Here is a 14,060-nt window from a genome sequence, read left to right as displayed (position 1 = left end):
AAGTGGGAAGAGATCTCCTAAATGCAGGTGCTTGAATAGCCCTATTGGCTTGACCCTGCCTCCAAAATTTCATTTTTGAAAGAAAAAAAAAAAGATTAGCAGGGATCAAAAATTCATTGACTCCTTCAAAAGCTATGCAGGAAGAAAACAGCACTCCAATTTCATTTGACTACAAAGAGCAATTTGGATACAAATTCAGTGAGTGAGACATGCATACAAGCTACAGTTATTTCCAGTTTTCCATAGCACAGTATATCCCCCATCAAACCAGAATGTAGCAAGCAAACTAGATAATTTACCTCAAATGGGTTTACAGTCACCATAAGTCAAGCATCAAACTTCCAGAGGGTTTTTCAGGGCTACAATGATCAAGCAGATATTTGTCTCAAGTTGGGCCTAACATTGAGCATGGGAGATTAGCTAAGGCATGAAAAACACCCTAATGAGATTCAATCCAGAGTTTGAGGACTCAAAGAAAACCTAGCAGTTATAACAGAGTTGTGGGTTCTGATACTACAACGGAAACTTTCCTTTCCATCCTCTATACTGTAATCACCTTGAGAGAAGAAATGGTCTCAACCATTTAGGTCTTCCACTAAGTAATCGAATACCTGGCCATGGTGATAACTCAATAAATATTATAGAACTCGATTAATTTTGTCGTTGTTGTTGCTTAACTGCTGATGGTTAAAGCAGAGGTGGAGAAGCTGTAATTACCTGTGTTCTTTGGGCTACTCTAAGAAAAACAAATCTCCATATACAAACACTAAATATAGAGAAAACTGTGATGACACTCCTGAAAGTAGGCCCACATGTCCTGCAATAACCTTCTTTCCTTCGCTATTCTTTTCACCTGGGATGTGTTGCTATCACAACTGCTATTTTCTATAATCCAAAATTCTCTATGAACCAGTTTATTCAACCTACCTTCAGTCCAATGCATTCATAATGGTACTGAGATAACTTGGAATTTCAAGGAGATTTGCAATTGAGACATAATCAAAATAAACTTGACTTTCTTTTAGTATAAAGGCTTTCTTAGCAGTAGTAGGATCAACTGGTGGTGGGATGACCAGGATGACCAAAAATTATAAGCTGGTTAGTCAGTGGCTTCAAACAATTATTCAGGTAATTTCCAGAAGCAATTAAAGGAGGAAATGCAGCCAAGTAGTCACCATGCATTACCAAGTATCTATATCAAAGTAGAAACAATAAAAATTTTGTTAGCTTCAGAGCCTGGCAGCCAATAAAAACCAGAAAGTACCTGTTGGTAGTCTTGTGTCAGGAGTGCATCAGGGGTGCATTAGAGTGCACAAGTGGTCAGCCTGGCAAACACGTAAAACACAGCGATTCTAGCAGCAATCCATGGAATTTGATCCAGACAAGAAAATCATTATTAAGAGAAAATTCTTATAACAAGAAGTGAAACTGAGACACCAGAAAAGTCAATTTGGGTAACTAAATTGAGGTAGGTGAAAATATTAAGTTATTCATTTATTAAGTGCAAAAATATAAAACAAGATCTCTAATAAGCTAATGAGTAATTCCAGAAAAAGGATAAATAGGAATAATAACAGGGCACAAGGAAACTTTAGGAGGGTAGGACATAAATTCATTATCACGATTATGATGATCCTACCATGAATATATAAGCATTTCAAAACTTATGAGATTGCACACTTTGATCACATGCTATTGTTATTTTTGCCAAATACTGATAGAACTTTTTAAAGAGAAGAATTTCAGAAAGAAAATAAGAAATAGGCATTTCAAAAATGCCTAGACCCAGTGTTCAAAGCCAAAGTACAACAAACAACAAAGCTAAAGATGCTGAACTATTCAGTTGAAGACTTAATCATTTTTGCTTCTGTGGTGAAATGGAGGAAAGGAGAGCTAGATATTTGACCAACTTGCTGGCATGTGCACTCACTTTTCCTGTCATAGGTGAAGAGTTCCAGAAGAGGAACACCACACTGGAGACAGGCCTAGGGGTGCATCCAACTTGGGAGGCCCCAGTAGCTGATTTTGGTGGTCTCTCACAGAAAAGCATCCATTTCCTTGCTGTGATTACCTGGTGGATGCAAGTAATGTGGTTCTGGACCTGTGATTAATCTGGTCTGCACATCTGACCATCTCTGAAACCTAATCTATCAGCAAGCCCAGAGCAGCCCCTCTCTCCCTGGTAGACATGTGAAAGCCAAACCCAGGAAACTCATATGTGAAACCTGTGAGTTCATTTATTTACTTAGAATGAGAAAGACTACCCTCATTTAAACAAAATGGATCTGGTTGCCCAGCTTCTTTGCCCTCAAGACTAGAGCCTTACAGTAGGTTAAAAACTTACCAGAATTTAATATGAATCAAAATAAGGAGATTCTCTTGGATAGTTGGCATCTTAGATGATGTAGACAGAAAACTCCTCTTGACCACAGTACAATATTACCAGGCTTAAGCTCCCTCTCTTCCCAGAGAGCAGTGGGATGGGCCAAGATTTACTTTCATGATTCTCTTCTTTTTGTATTCATATGTGGTTAGTCCCTCCTCTGGTAAATGTATTCTTTGGATAGATTTACCACTACTAACTCAGCCTGTAGCAAAGTATTTCTGATCATGAAATTCACTCTATCAGTGTAATGACATTTTGTTTCTCTGTGCTCTGACTGAATAGATGTTTACTTCACAGATTAACTTCAGGGGAAATTCTGTTCTCCATTTATATTTTGCTGAATAGGTATCTGTAACTTTCAAGTACTCACAATAGTGTATATCTAATATAATTTATGTTCTATAGGCTAATTGTTCTAAAAATTATTGAACTTTAAAGTATTGGAAATTAGTAACCATGTACAGTACCTATGATAACACTTCAACAACCAAAAAAGTTTTCCACCTAAATTATTCAGTTGTCTGACTCTACTGGCAAAGATTGTATCTCACTGTTGGAAAATGGTACCTTTATAATAGGTGTAGATTAATCTGTGTGGCTGCAAGCCGAGTTGCACTTCTTTCATCACTACAAATCCAGATAAGGATGGGGAGATTCTGACAACTTTTGTAAGAAATTTTCAGGACACAAATGAAGACTGTGGTTCAGTACTCAAAAACGTTGCTCTAGAAGCCTGAGAAAATTAAGGATACTTAGATGGTCCTTTGATTCGTTTGATCATAATGGGATGGAAATTACAAAACTCAAAAAGACAGAGTACAGACAAAAGCTTCAGCCTTCCTAATTTACTTGGCCAGGAATATCAAATTGTCCCTCTTTCTGGGAGAAGGAGTCTCCAATGAAAAGAGCAGTTTTGAGACTAAAGTAACAATGAGGTGGCTTACCTGGAAGTGGAGTAGAAACCAAAGGCCTTTGATCACAGCACTGAATCTCTTGGGGGAAGAACCTGAAGACTTTCTGCAAAGGACATGAAGGGGGAAATTATCTGATCCCTTAATAACTTTCCTGAGATCAGACAGGTCTTATAACAATATACACTCATTCATATAAAAAAAATCAACATCACTGGGCATTTGAGAGATGCAGATGAAAACAATGCTGAGATTCCACCTCATCCCAGAATGAATAGCTGCTATCAAGAAATCAATCAATAACAAATGCTAGCAGGGCTGTGGGGAAAAAGGAACCCTGCTCCACTGTTGGTGGGAGTGTAGACTGGTGCAACCACTGTGGAAATCAGTCTGGAGATTCCTCAAAAAACTAGGCTAAGAGGTCACATTTGACCCAACTATTCCCCTGCTGTGTATCTTCCCAAAAGAATTAAAAGAATCATACCACAGCAATATATGTGCACCCATGTTCATAGCGGCACAGTTTGTAATAGCTAAAGCTTGGAAACAGCCCAATTGCCCATCAACTGGAGACTGGATAAAGAAAATGTGGGGCTTTTTTTATAAAATGGAATACCACTCAGCCATAAAGAATGAGAAACTAGACATTTATAGCTAAATGGATGCACATTGAGGCCATACTCTTAAGTGAAATAAATAGGACACACTTGTGTAAACACCAAATAGTTTCTCTGGTGTGTGAAACTGAAAGTGTAAATAAGGGTTAAAATGTATAATAGATAATGTGAAAGTGGAAGAAAAGGTCCAAAGGAGAAGGGGAAGTGGGAAGAGTAGGGGAAAGGAATAAATATGAGAAAAGAAAAAAATGGAAACAAAGTCTTTGTAAATAGGGAGGGGTGGAGAGGTTGAAGGGAGGGCAGGGGGATGGTGAAAAATAATAAGAACCAAGATAGATTACGTAAAGGTACAAATTCCTAATAATGAATGTCAGCATATTGTATACCTAAAATGTACCAATAAAATTAATGAATTTTTAAAAAATAATAATATACACTCATATCTTCTCTCATTATTTGGAATTATGGTTTCTCCCCAAATTAATATGTCAAGATACTTACATGAAGAGAGCAATCAGAGAGTCAAATAGGGATTTGTATCTATTATATGTTTTCCTCTCTTTAATGCTTATATTTTGCAAAGGACACACAAATCTTCAAAAAAACCTTAGTTAAAAATGTTTGATGACCATCAATCTTGCAATCTCCTTTACTTTTCTTGGGAAGTGAAAGTGGTCCAATATCCCATGGAAAGAATAGACCTAAGGTCTGGCACAAAATTTATTGTCATATGGACCTTGAGTCTGCCACTGTCCACAAAAGGAAGGGCCAGGCCACATGCTGAAATCTGGCACTTACACATATGTGAGACAGTTAATTGCTTGGACAATTTGTTCTTTTTGGCTCTGGTGAACAAGTTTAGAAATTAGGAACCACAATGATCCACAAGTTAGGGAATGAAAGTTCCAATAATTCGCAGGATGACAAAAAAAAAATCAAAGCTAAAGACTCTGTAACTTAAAAGAGTAATAAGCAATTAGTAGTTTGAAAATGTTTTTAAATATGAGAACTGTTTTCATTTTAATAAAATGTACATAGAATCACTACACAAAATCACATTGTAGTGGAACTGAGCAGGTAGAGGCAGATACCAAGGTTCTTGAAAAGAAGCAACTTGAGGACCTCTAGTCAGCAAAATGCTCCTCATTTCATACATGATAGAAATGAAAAGCCTTCTCCAGATTCCCATACAGGGTCAGTAGCAAAAGGAGGACCAGAAACTTCTTCTAAATTTCATCCTCATACATAACCTTCTTCCAAAGCAAGATCATTAATAGCCAAGTAGTAACAGTTGGCAGAATTAGCAGTAACAGCAGTTGTCACCACAGCACTAGTAGCTACAACAGAAGCTACTTATATCCACAGATTATATCAAAGGTTGCATTATATAATTATATATTATATAATTTCCTACTCAGATCAGATGCGAGGTGGATTTACAAGGTTATTTGTCCTAAGTAGAAGTGGGCCATCAAGTTTCAAAGCCTGTGCTTTTTCTCTATTCCACCATGCTGTCTCTCTATTTTGAATGGTAAACTTTTCCCAATTTCCTTCCCTTCCCAAAAAATAGGAGTAGTTCATCTGAGAAAGTAATCATTCTGCTTGCGATCCCACTAGCAATTTGAATAGATGCGCATCCTCGTAGGATGATCAGTGGGAAAAGTCTGTGAAAGCACTGATCTCCAAAAGTCATCTGTATCGATGGCAAACATCTTAGTTTAGCTAAAAGCAGATCATCTGCCAATCTTCCAATATACACCTCAGCTTTGTCTTTGAATCTCATAAAGACCACACCCAGTTTCCATTCACTACAATTTTTAATCTGTTCTTTAAAGTGGAGTAAGAACGAATGTACTCGAGCTGCTGCGGCAGCACAGGCGGCGCCGAGGCCGAGAGGCAGAGGTTCGCTCCAGGGATCTGAGCGGCCCAGCTACTGGGGCCCCTGTGGCCACCAGGACATCTCGCTACTCCCGTGAGGCTGCGGCTGTTCCTGTGGCTGCTGAAGCAGTCGGTGCCCAAGCAAATCGAGCGCTAGTCGCGCTTCTCGCCGTAGCCATTCTCCATCAAACAGGTCCTGGACTTTGGGAGAGATGATGCATGTGAGAAAACTTCACACATGTTTCTAAGAAAGGAACTGCCCTTGAGACTGGCTGACACAACGAGAGAGGCCAGTCTTCTCTCCGTAACTTACTGAAGAGCCCTTCGGTGGGGCTGGTTCAGAATTGGTACATGCAAAGTTTTCTTGACTGTTAGAATATGAAAATAAGAGCCCTGAGGATCCAAAGGTCTTAGATAACTTTCTACAAGTTCTGACTAAAGTCAGAAATAGACACAATGATGTGGTTCCTACAATGGCTCAAGGAGTGACTGAATACAAGAAATTCGCATTTGATCCCTTAATTAGCGGTAACATTCAATATTTTCTGGATCGGTTTTACACCAACTGCATCTCTTTTCACATGCTTATTGACCAGCATAGTAAGTTGGGTTTTGTTGTTCCAGTTTTGAAAAGGTAAGCAGAGTGATTTCTCCCCCAAGTTTTCCTCTTGCTTTACTGTTGCTTTCCTGTTAATTCACTGAGCTACATTTTTAACTACAGAATTTTATTTCTGTGTTAATTTTTGTATCCTGCTACATTGCTAAATTTAGTTATTAATTCTACATTGTTGGAAGAAATATAAACTAGTACAACCACTATAGAAATCTGTATTCAGATTCCTCAAAAAACGAAAACTAGAAATTCTATTTGAACCAGCTATTCCCCTTCTAGGTATCTTCCCAAAAGAATTAAAGACATCATATCACAATGATACATGCACACCCATGTTTATAGCAGCACAATTCATAATAGCTAAACCTTGGTATATTTGCTGCCAAAGCAAGCACTTATAATAGCTAAATCTTGGAAGCAGCCTATATGCCCATCAGCAGATGAATGGATAAAGAAAATGTGGTGTTTACACATAGTGGAGTACTACTCTGTCACAAAGAGGGATAAACTTGAGTCATTTGTAGGAAAATGGGTGCACCTTGAGATTATAATGTTAAGTGAAATAGATGAGACACACAAGCTTAAATATCACATGGTTTCTTTTACATGAGAAATCCAAAATACAAATAAAGAGAAAAATAAAAGATAATAGGAGATAGAGAGATGATTCTCAAATGGGAATGGGAGCAAGTGATAGAGGGAGAAGGGAGGGAGGGAAGCGAGAGGGGACAAAGAAAGGAATTAAGATGTATTATGCACACGTACCAACTCCACACAAGGAAATGTAATCATTACATACTGCAAACATGTACTAATAAAAAATAAAACATTGAACAAAATTTTTAAAAAAGAACAAATATACTTGTAAAGTAATCTGAAAGTGCTTCTAACTTTAATGGTCTTCTCCCAACTTTGTGGATGTCTTACATATGCTTATTTCAACAGCATACTTTTTCTAGTGTCTTGCTTTCATTGATATTCTCAAAATGTGTGTTACAACACAAAGGAACAACTCTCTTCCTTTTGCAGCCACGTTTCATCAATTACTAAATATTTAACTCAATCACACAATAACAAGAACAAAAACAATGGGTATAGAACCACTGAAAAACAAACACTAAACTACGTGTTAGCAAATAGCTCCACTAGTGGTGGCAGAAAGCCAAACAAGTACTAAAGAGCAGCCCCCCTAACCACACACATCAGCAGCTTGTGGGAATCGTTCCTGTGTATTAAAGTTAATAGAGAACATCGCTGAATGCCACAAGTTGAATTCTGAATTAATTGTCCCGGGTTATGTTACTTCATGCATGTAGTGGGAACTTGTTTTGTTGGTACATCTTCCATTTCCCCAGATTGTCCAGTCTCTCTCAAAAAAAAAAAGATATTTATTCATTAAAAATAAAACCAAAATTTTACTCCTCATCATGCATTTTATCCATAATCATACAGGATCCTTCACTTTACAGACCCTCAAAGAAATGTCATTGCCCAGCACATGAGGGTGAAGGGAATAGGCATTTCTTCAGATATATTTCTTCAGATGCATTTGGTGTGGTGGCTTCCCTGAGCATCTCTGTCATTATGTGCTCTCAACTTCTGTGATGCCTTATGGAGAATGTGAGATGGTAAATATGAAGGAACTAAACTGAAATATGAATGTGGTACATTTTAAATGAGGTACTCTTATTACCAGCCATGTCTTGATCCTATTTGCACTACACTTCTGGAAATCCCTGCCCACCCTGGGCCATCGTTGTTCCCACACTTAGATTTTTTAAAGCTTTAGGGGCAGTGAGCCTCACATTGATGCAGTGGCTAAGATTCACATGTCTAGTCTATCTTGGAATGTCCTAAGGCAACCACAAAATTGAACAATTTGATGGGTTTTCAGTATCAAAAGCCAGGAAGGAAGGAGAAAGCATGTTCAGGTAGCTGCAGTCCATACAAAGCTTCTATTACCCTCAAAATAGTTCACTTGAAAAAAGGCATTATTTTTATATGCCGACCTCAAAGTCCCCGCTCAAAGAATGCTTATAGCAAAACTACATTGCCTCTTTGAGGGTTTTCTGAAGACTGCGTTTAGGTAGAAACTGGTCTTTTCTGGCAGAAACAGCAAGGGCTATCCATCACTCTACCAGCAAGCTGCTCATCAAGTTCACTCGACAAAAGGTTAGGGCAGCAAGCCCCCACAATAATGTGGAAACAGAAATATTACAAAGTAAAGGCTTATAAAATAATAAAAATTCTACTTACTCCAGATACCTCCCTATGCCTTTGGCAAAATACCTTAAGCATTCCACATACGGCGGGCATTGTCTTTATAAGATGGCACCTCATAAAATGGTATTAAATATCACCAACGGGGCTTCATATTTCATCCAGCAGGGTTTAGGCCAGGCATGTTCTATATCACACATTATTAGAATGACATCTGCTTTGCAAGTTGTGTACCCAGGAGCCTACCCGGATCACTCATTTCAGCACTCATTCTCAAGGCTTCTGTGCCTTCATAATGCCTAATATGTTTAACTCATTTTGAACAGAAGTCTAAAGCCTGCCACGGCCCTCTGGCCAAAACTGTAGCTGTCAGACAATGGAGCCAGCTATCAAACATTCTTCATTTATCATTAGTGGTGATGCTGTTGTACAGAAAATGTGCCCTCTGTAGTGAGAGGCTGTCAATTGTTCCCCCTCTAAAACTCCTCTTCTCAAATAGGGACATTTCTCTGTGTAGGCCATGCCATTACATTTCACTCCTTTTCCCACAACACCGAATTTATAATTCAAAGAAAATGGGGAACATATATTCATTCAAATGGCCTCTCTGCTACAAGATGAATAAGGCGATCGTCAATGGCTGCGTCAGTGCAGGGCTGCACATGCCATTGGGAGAAATTAATAGAATCAGCCCAGAAAGAACAGAAAAGAAAAAAGAAAGAGATTTTTAAAAAGTCACCCAGGGGTTTGTGCTGAGGTTGAATCCTGAATGATAAAGGTGTGCATCTGAAAGTTGGGATTCACTCTGGAATTCACTCTGGAAAGTTGGGATTCACTTGCTGCCTAAGTAGGACTCGGAAGTTACGCACCTGCCTTTTGAGGTGAATTCTCCAACTTCCAGTTCTTCCTTTGCCTATTAACAATGGTTCCTATGATCTCCTCTTCCCACTGTGAATAGCGCCTCACAAATCAGCCTACAGCCCTGGATCTACTTATAGACTTTTCCGTTGATGTTTACCGCATGCTCAGGGAGTGATTTATTTTTTTTAGAAAAGAAAAGAAAAAAGTCAGGTATTGCTCCTGCCAATGATTAACATCATTATTGTTGGGCTTATTAGGATTTAAAGTTCTGCTCTGACCATTTTATTCCTCCTCCACCTAAATGGCTGTGTCTTCCCACTCACCCACATTAGGCATCTCTTATAATTCTGCTGGGAGAAAAATGGACTCAATTAAATGTAGTTGAGATGCCTCCAGGTTTGTGCCTACGTCTTCAAAGGAAGAGTGTGAGAGTGTTTATAGTAATGATAACACATTCTTATTGACTTCAAAGGGAGAGCCCCGGTGAATGGATTTATTCCCATGGTATCCTGTCAAAGCAGTTATTATCCCGTTTTATAGATGGAAAAATAGAGTGCCCTGCCTGAAGACATGGGTAGGAATCAGTTCCAGAAAGAAAATGAGGGTGTTGCCATGGACTTCTGAATTTTTCCCAAGTTCAAATTATTTTCCCTCCAGCAGCAATAAACCTCATCATCAGAAATAAGCAAACTTCAGGGCTGGGGATTTAGCTCAGTGGTGCCATGCCTGCCTCTCAAGTGCAAGGTCCTGAGTTTGACCCCCAGTTCCAGAAAAGGAAACTTCAGAATAGTGAAAAATAACCACCACAAAAATAATCCATTTGACACACCCTGTAAAACATCAAACTCTCAAATGTTTAGGATCGGGAAATGGAGAAGGATTTGCTTTCTATTTGTCCTTTTTTCTTCAGTGCCCATCCTGTCTTTATCCAAGGTATAATTTGCCCACAGGGATGAATGGGCTGGAGCCTAAACACCAGAAGATTAGGGCAGCAATTTACCTCTTCTGGCTGAACAAATTCCTTCCAGTCTCATTTCCCTGATGTCCCACCCCTTGACATTGGCTACCCTTTGGACAGCCTTTCTCTTTCTGAGTAGTGAAAGGAGATAAAGCTTTCATCATCCCAGAGGAGCTCTATGGGGATAGTCTTTAAGATCCATCTTTATTGGCTTTGCCAGACCCTTTGCCCAAGTATGTGCCATGTTTCCTAATCTCTAGGCCTGGGGCCTCCAACCCAGTTTTTCTCATTTCCATAGCTTTGTGCCTCCAGTTCCAGAATCATTCTTTATTTCCTGTCCTGGTTGTTCCACACACTCATACATCAAGAGCTGAACAGTTTCTTCTCTGCCCCGGTGCTTTTTCTCTAAAACTACACTTTGCTACAAAACACTGGCCCTGGAAACACATGATGATGAACTATCCTTTTGGTTATAGTCTCAAAATACAGTCTCTAGGTTCCCTTATCTTCTTTAATTTTCTTTTCCTTTCCTCTAAATCACCCTTCACCTTTTTCCCCCCACTTTCTCACAGTGATCCAAGGTTATGTATTCAAAGCATGTTCTTCCTCCAGTCTTCAGAGGGAATTTATGGTTTCTAGTGGAGCTGTTCTACTGAAGACTTGATCAACTTTAATATTTTTCTTATATCCTTTGGCACTGTTCATTCCAACACAAGCTGGCAAGTTAGCATTGGAGCTGAATTGTAGATAAATGAGTCAATTCAATTCAATTCAGCTCAAAAATATGCTACAGTGCCATGTAATTCTTTAAACACTGGAGATATATAAGACACCATCCCTCTCCTTAAGAAGCTTATAGTTTAGTTAGCAACACACAAAAAAATAAATGCCTGTGGACCTGACACCTAACACTGCAGAGCAATAAATTAATGAGTCTAAGAAAATGATAAGAACAATAAGAGGCCAAAAAAGTGGACCATGCAGGTAAAAATTAAAAGGAAGCATTTTATGGATATATAAGACTTGTTCTAAATATGAAATGCATTAGAGGATATATCAGCTAGGAGTGACAGCAAAATCAGAGGCTATGATTTAATTAGGTTATTGCCATTAAGTTACTTAGAACATTGGAAGAGAAAGAATCCTGGATTTGGTCAAGTTTTTGCTCATTACCTTAGTCATTCACTGGAAGAAGTTTATGCCTTTTTTCTGCAATTCAGGTCCCTACTGGTTAGACCACATAAAATTGAATGCCTAAGTAGTAAAAGGTTTTCCACAGGGAGGGTGGATCTGGGAAGATAAGAACATACTCCTAACAGGGTAATCAGCCAGCCACAGTAATCATAACTCCAGTTCCCTTTGCAGACTGTCAGAGAGCAATGTCAAGTCAAAGGAAGTGCTCATGGGCCCAGCTGTTAGAAGAAACTGTCTGGCGCCTACATCATATACATTAGTCCTCTCTTCCAGGCCTTTTTCTAAGTGAATCCTTGTGCCTGAAGTATTACCACAACAAAGTTTAGAGTACATATTCAATACCAACTGGACAGTGCTGCGTTGATATCAAAGCTTACCAAAACTGTGAGCTGTTTTCTTTTTGCTGCTGTTCTGACTCTACCTTGTTCTTCCTGCTGCATGGGCTCCACTGCCCAGAGCTTTGCTCTCAGATGTTTCAGGAAGAATAAGAAATAAATATATGTTTAGGTGTTCATAGAAAGTGTTTGCATGTTACTAAGAGGTTTTTCTAAATTCAAAATTCAGGATGATTCACCAACAGTGGTATTATAGACAGTCACAGCTTGACAGAATGGTCGTTTTATGTCTTTTGGGGAAGGAGGCAGAAAGGTACTCAAGATGTTCTTAAATCATACTACATGAGCAATACTTATTCTGCCTAATTGTAAGTAGTCTTTATTTCAAAAGCCATCCTCACATAGGGTGTGGTAAACACCTACAAAACTGTAAGTTTCATGAGGACAAGCATTTTGTCAGATCACTACATCCTGAATACCCAGAGCTGCCAGACAGTCCGTATTTAGAAATTCCCTGACCAGCCTCTCAGCACTGTAGTCTGGGCTCTTGGGAAAGTGCTTTATACTGGCCCTTAGAAATACAAGTTACCGACTTCCCTGGCCTAAGAAATCTCTCCATCTGTTGCATAAGCTTTCTCTGTGCCTGCTTGGCAGTCACTTCAATTTCCATGACAGAAAAAGAAAGAAAAAGAAGTTGTGGTCTAAGCCACAACTTGAAGTTTCTTTTTAATGTAGGTTTTAATGTGTGAACTATCCAATAACCCCAAGTTGGAGGTGTATTTATTTTATTGAAGGTAAGAGAACAATTAGTAACTTTAACTCTGAAGAAGATGGTTATCACCTGACAAGTGCCTATCCCTTTCTTTGCCATTAGAAAATCATCTTTTTTCTAATATCTTTTTCTACAAAGGAAGAATCTAGTGCAAATACATGACATGGCCTCGACATCCCTGAAAAGTTCTGTTTATGTCAGGACATCAGGTGCCTGGGCATCTTGTTTTTTTTTTTTTTTTTTTTTTTTTTTTTTGGTACCAGGGTGGAACTCGGGTCCTTGCGCTTGTGAGGCAGGCACTGGAACCACTGAACTAAATCCCCGGCCTGTCGGTATCTTGTTCTTGAAGAACTAGTCAGAGCCAACCCTTAAAAACCAGCTCCAGAGCAAAATACAGGTAAAGAATTTCAGGTGCAGACCAAGAAACAAAGCTAATATAATTGTTAAATTTTGGACTTCATCTCAAATAGAAATTGGGAGAGATGTTACAGGTGGCCTTGTATACTGACAAACAATCCTTCTCCTTTGTAGCTGTGAAACTCACCCTACAAGGGGAGGAACGTGGTCTTGGAATTGAAAGGCTCTGGTTTGAATTCCAGCTCTGTATTGTACAAGAAAGGCAACTTGAGTCCATCTGCTTGAATGTCCCAGCCTCAGTTTCCTCACCTACAAAACTGAACTAATAATCAGAATACACGAGAGAGGTGAAGATTGAATGATACTGCAAGAGAAAAAAAATTCATGGTACCCACCACGATCACCTCCCCTGGGGTGTGTGAGGGGTGCTGAGAAGATCAAACCGGCATTGATAGAGAAGGTAGCAAAGTATATGGTGGTCTGGAAGCTTTTCTCTTTGTAGTCAGTGCAATTGTTATGAGCACAGACTTAGATGTTTGATGAATGTAGGTTTGATCCTGATTTTCCCATACTGGGTAGGAAAACTTGGGCAAGATACACAACTATTCTCAGCCTCAGGTCCCTTGTGTGTAAAATGAAGCAATACCTACTTCACTTATAAGACTGATATGGTAATGAAAGAAGACAACTCACTTGATGAGGTTAGTAGAGGATCTGGCTCATGATAAGCATCTTTCCCTCCTTCTTTTCCTCGCTCCCCTTTTCTTCCTTATTTTCCTTCTATTTTTCCTCTAAATCTTCACCAGCTCTTTGATGTACTGTCCACAGCAGTCATTTCCAACAATCCAGAATGGACTAAGACAAGGTTTTTGCTCTGGAGACTCTGAACTGTCATCTGCGCCCGGAGAGTGCTGCCCTCTATTCTCTGGATGAAGCAATAAAGGGAGTGGAAAGTCTT

At 39.1% G+C, this 14,060-nt stretch overlaps 1 pseudogene; it reads left to right on the top strand.

The window, feature by feature from the left end:
• Nucleotides 1–5,763: 5,763 nt before the first annotated feature.
• On the top strand, nucleotides 5,764–6,430 carry LOC101722528 (pyruvate dehydrogenase (acetyl-transferring) kinase isozyme 3, mitochondrial pseudogene; annotated as a pseudogene).
• The last annotated feature ends 7,630 nt before the right edge of the window (nucleotides 6,431–14,060 follow it).

This window comes from Heterocephalus glaber, unplaced genomic scaffold, assembly GCF_053883595.1.
Source record: "Heterocephalus glaber isolate CG9 unplaced genomic scaffold, H.glaber_assembly_v1.0 deba00001457, whole genome shotgun sequence".
Taxonomy (NCBI): domain Eukaryota; kingdom Metazoa; phylum Chordata; class Mammalia; order Rodentia; family Bathyergidae; genus Heterocephalus; species Heterocephalus glaber.
The sequence above is the reverse complement of the archived record's forward strand: the minus strand, read 5'-3'. Positions and strand labels throughout refer to the sequence as shown.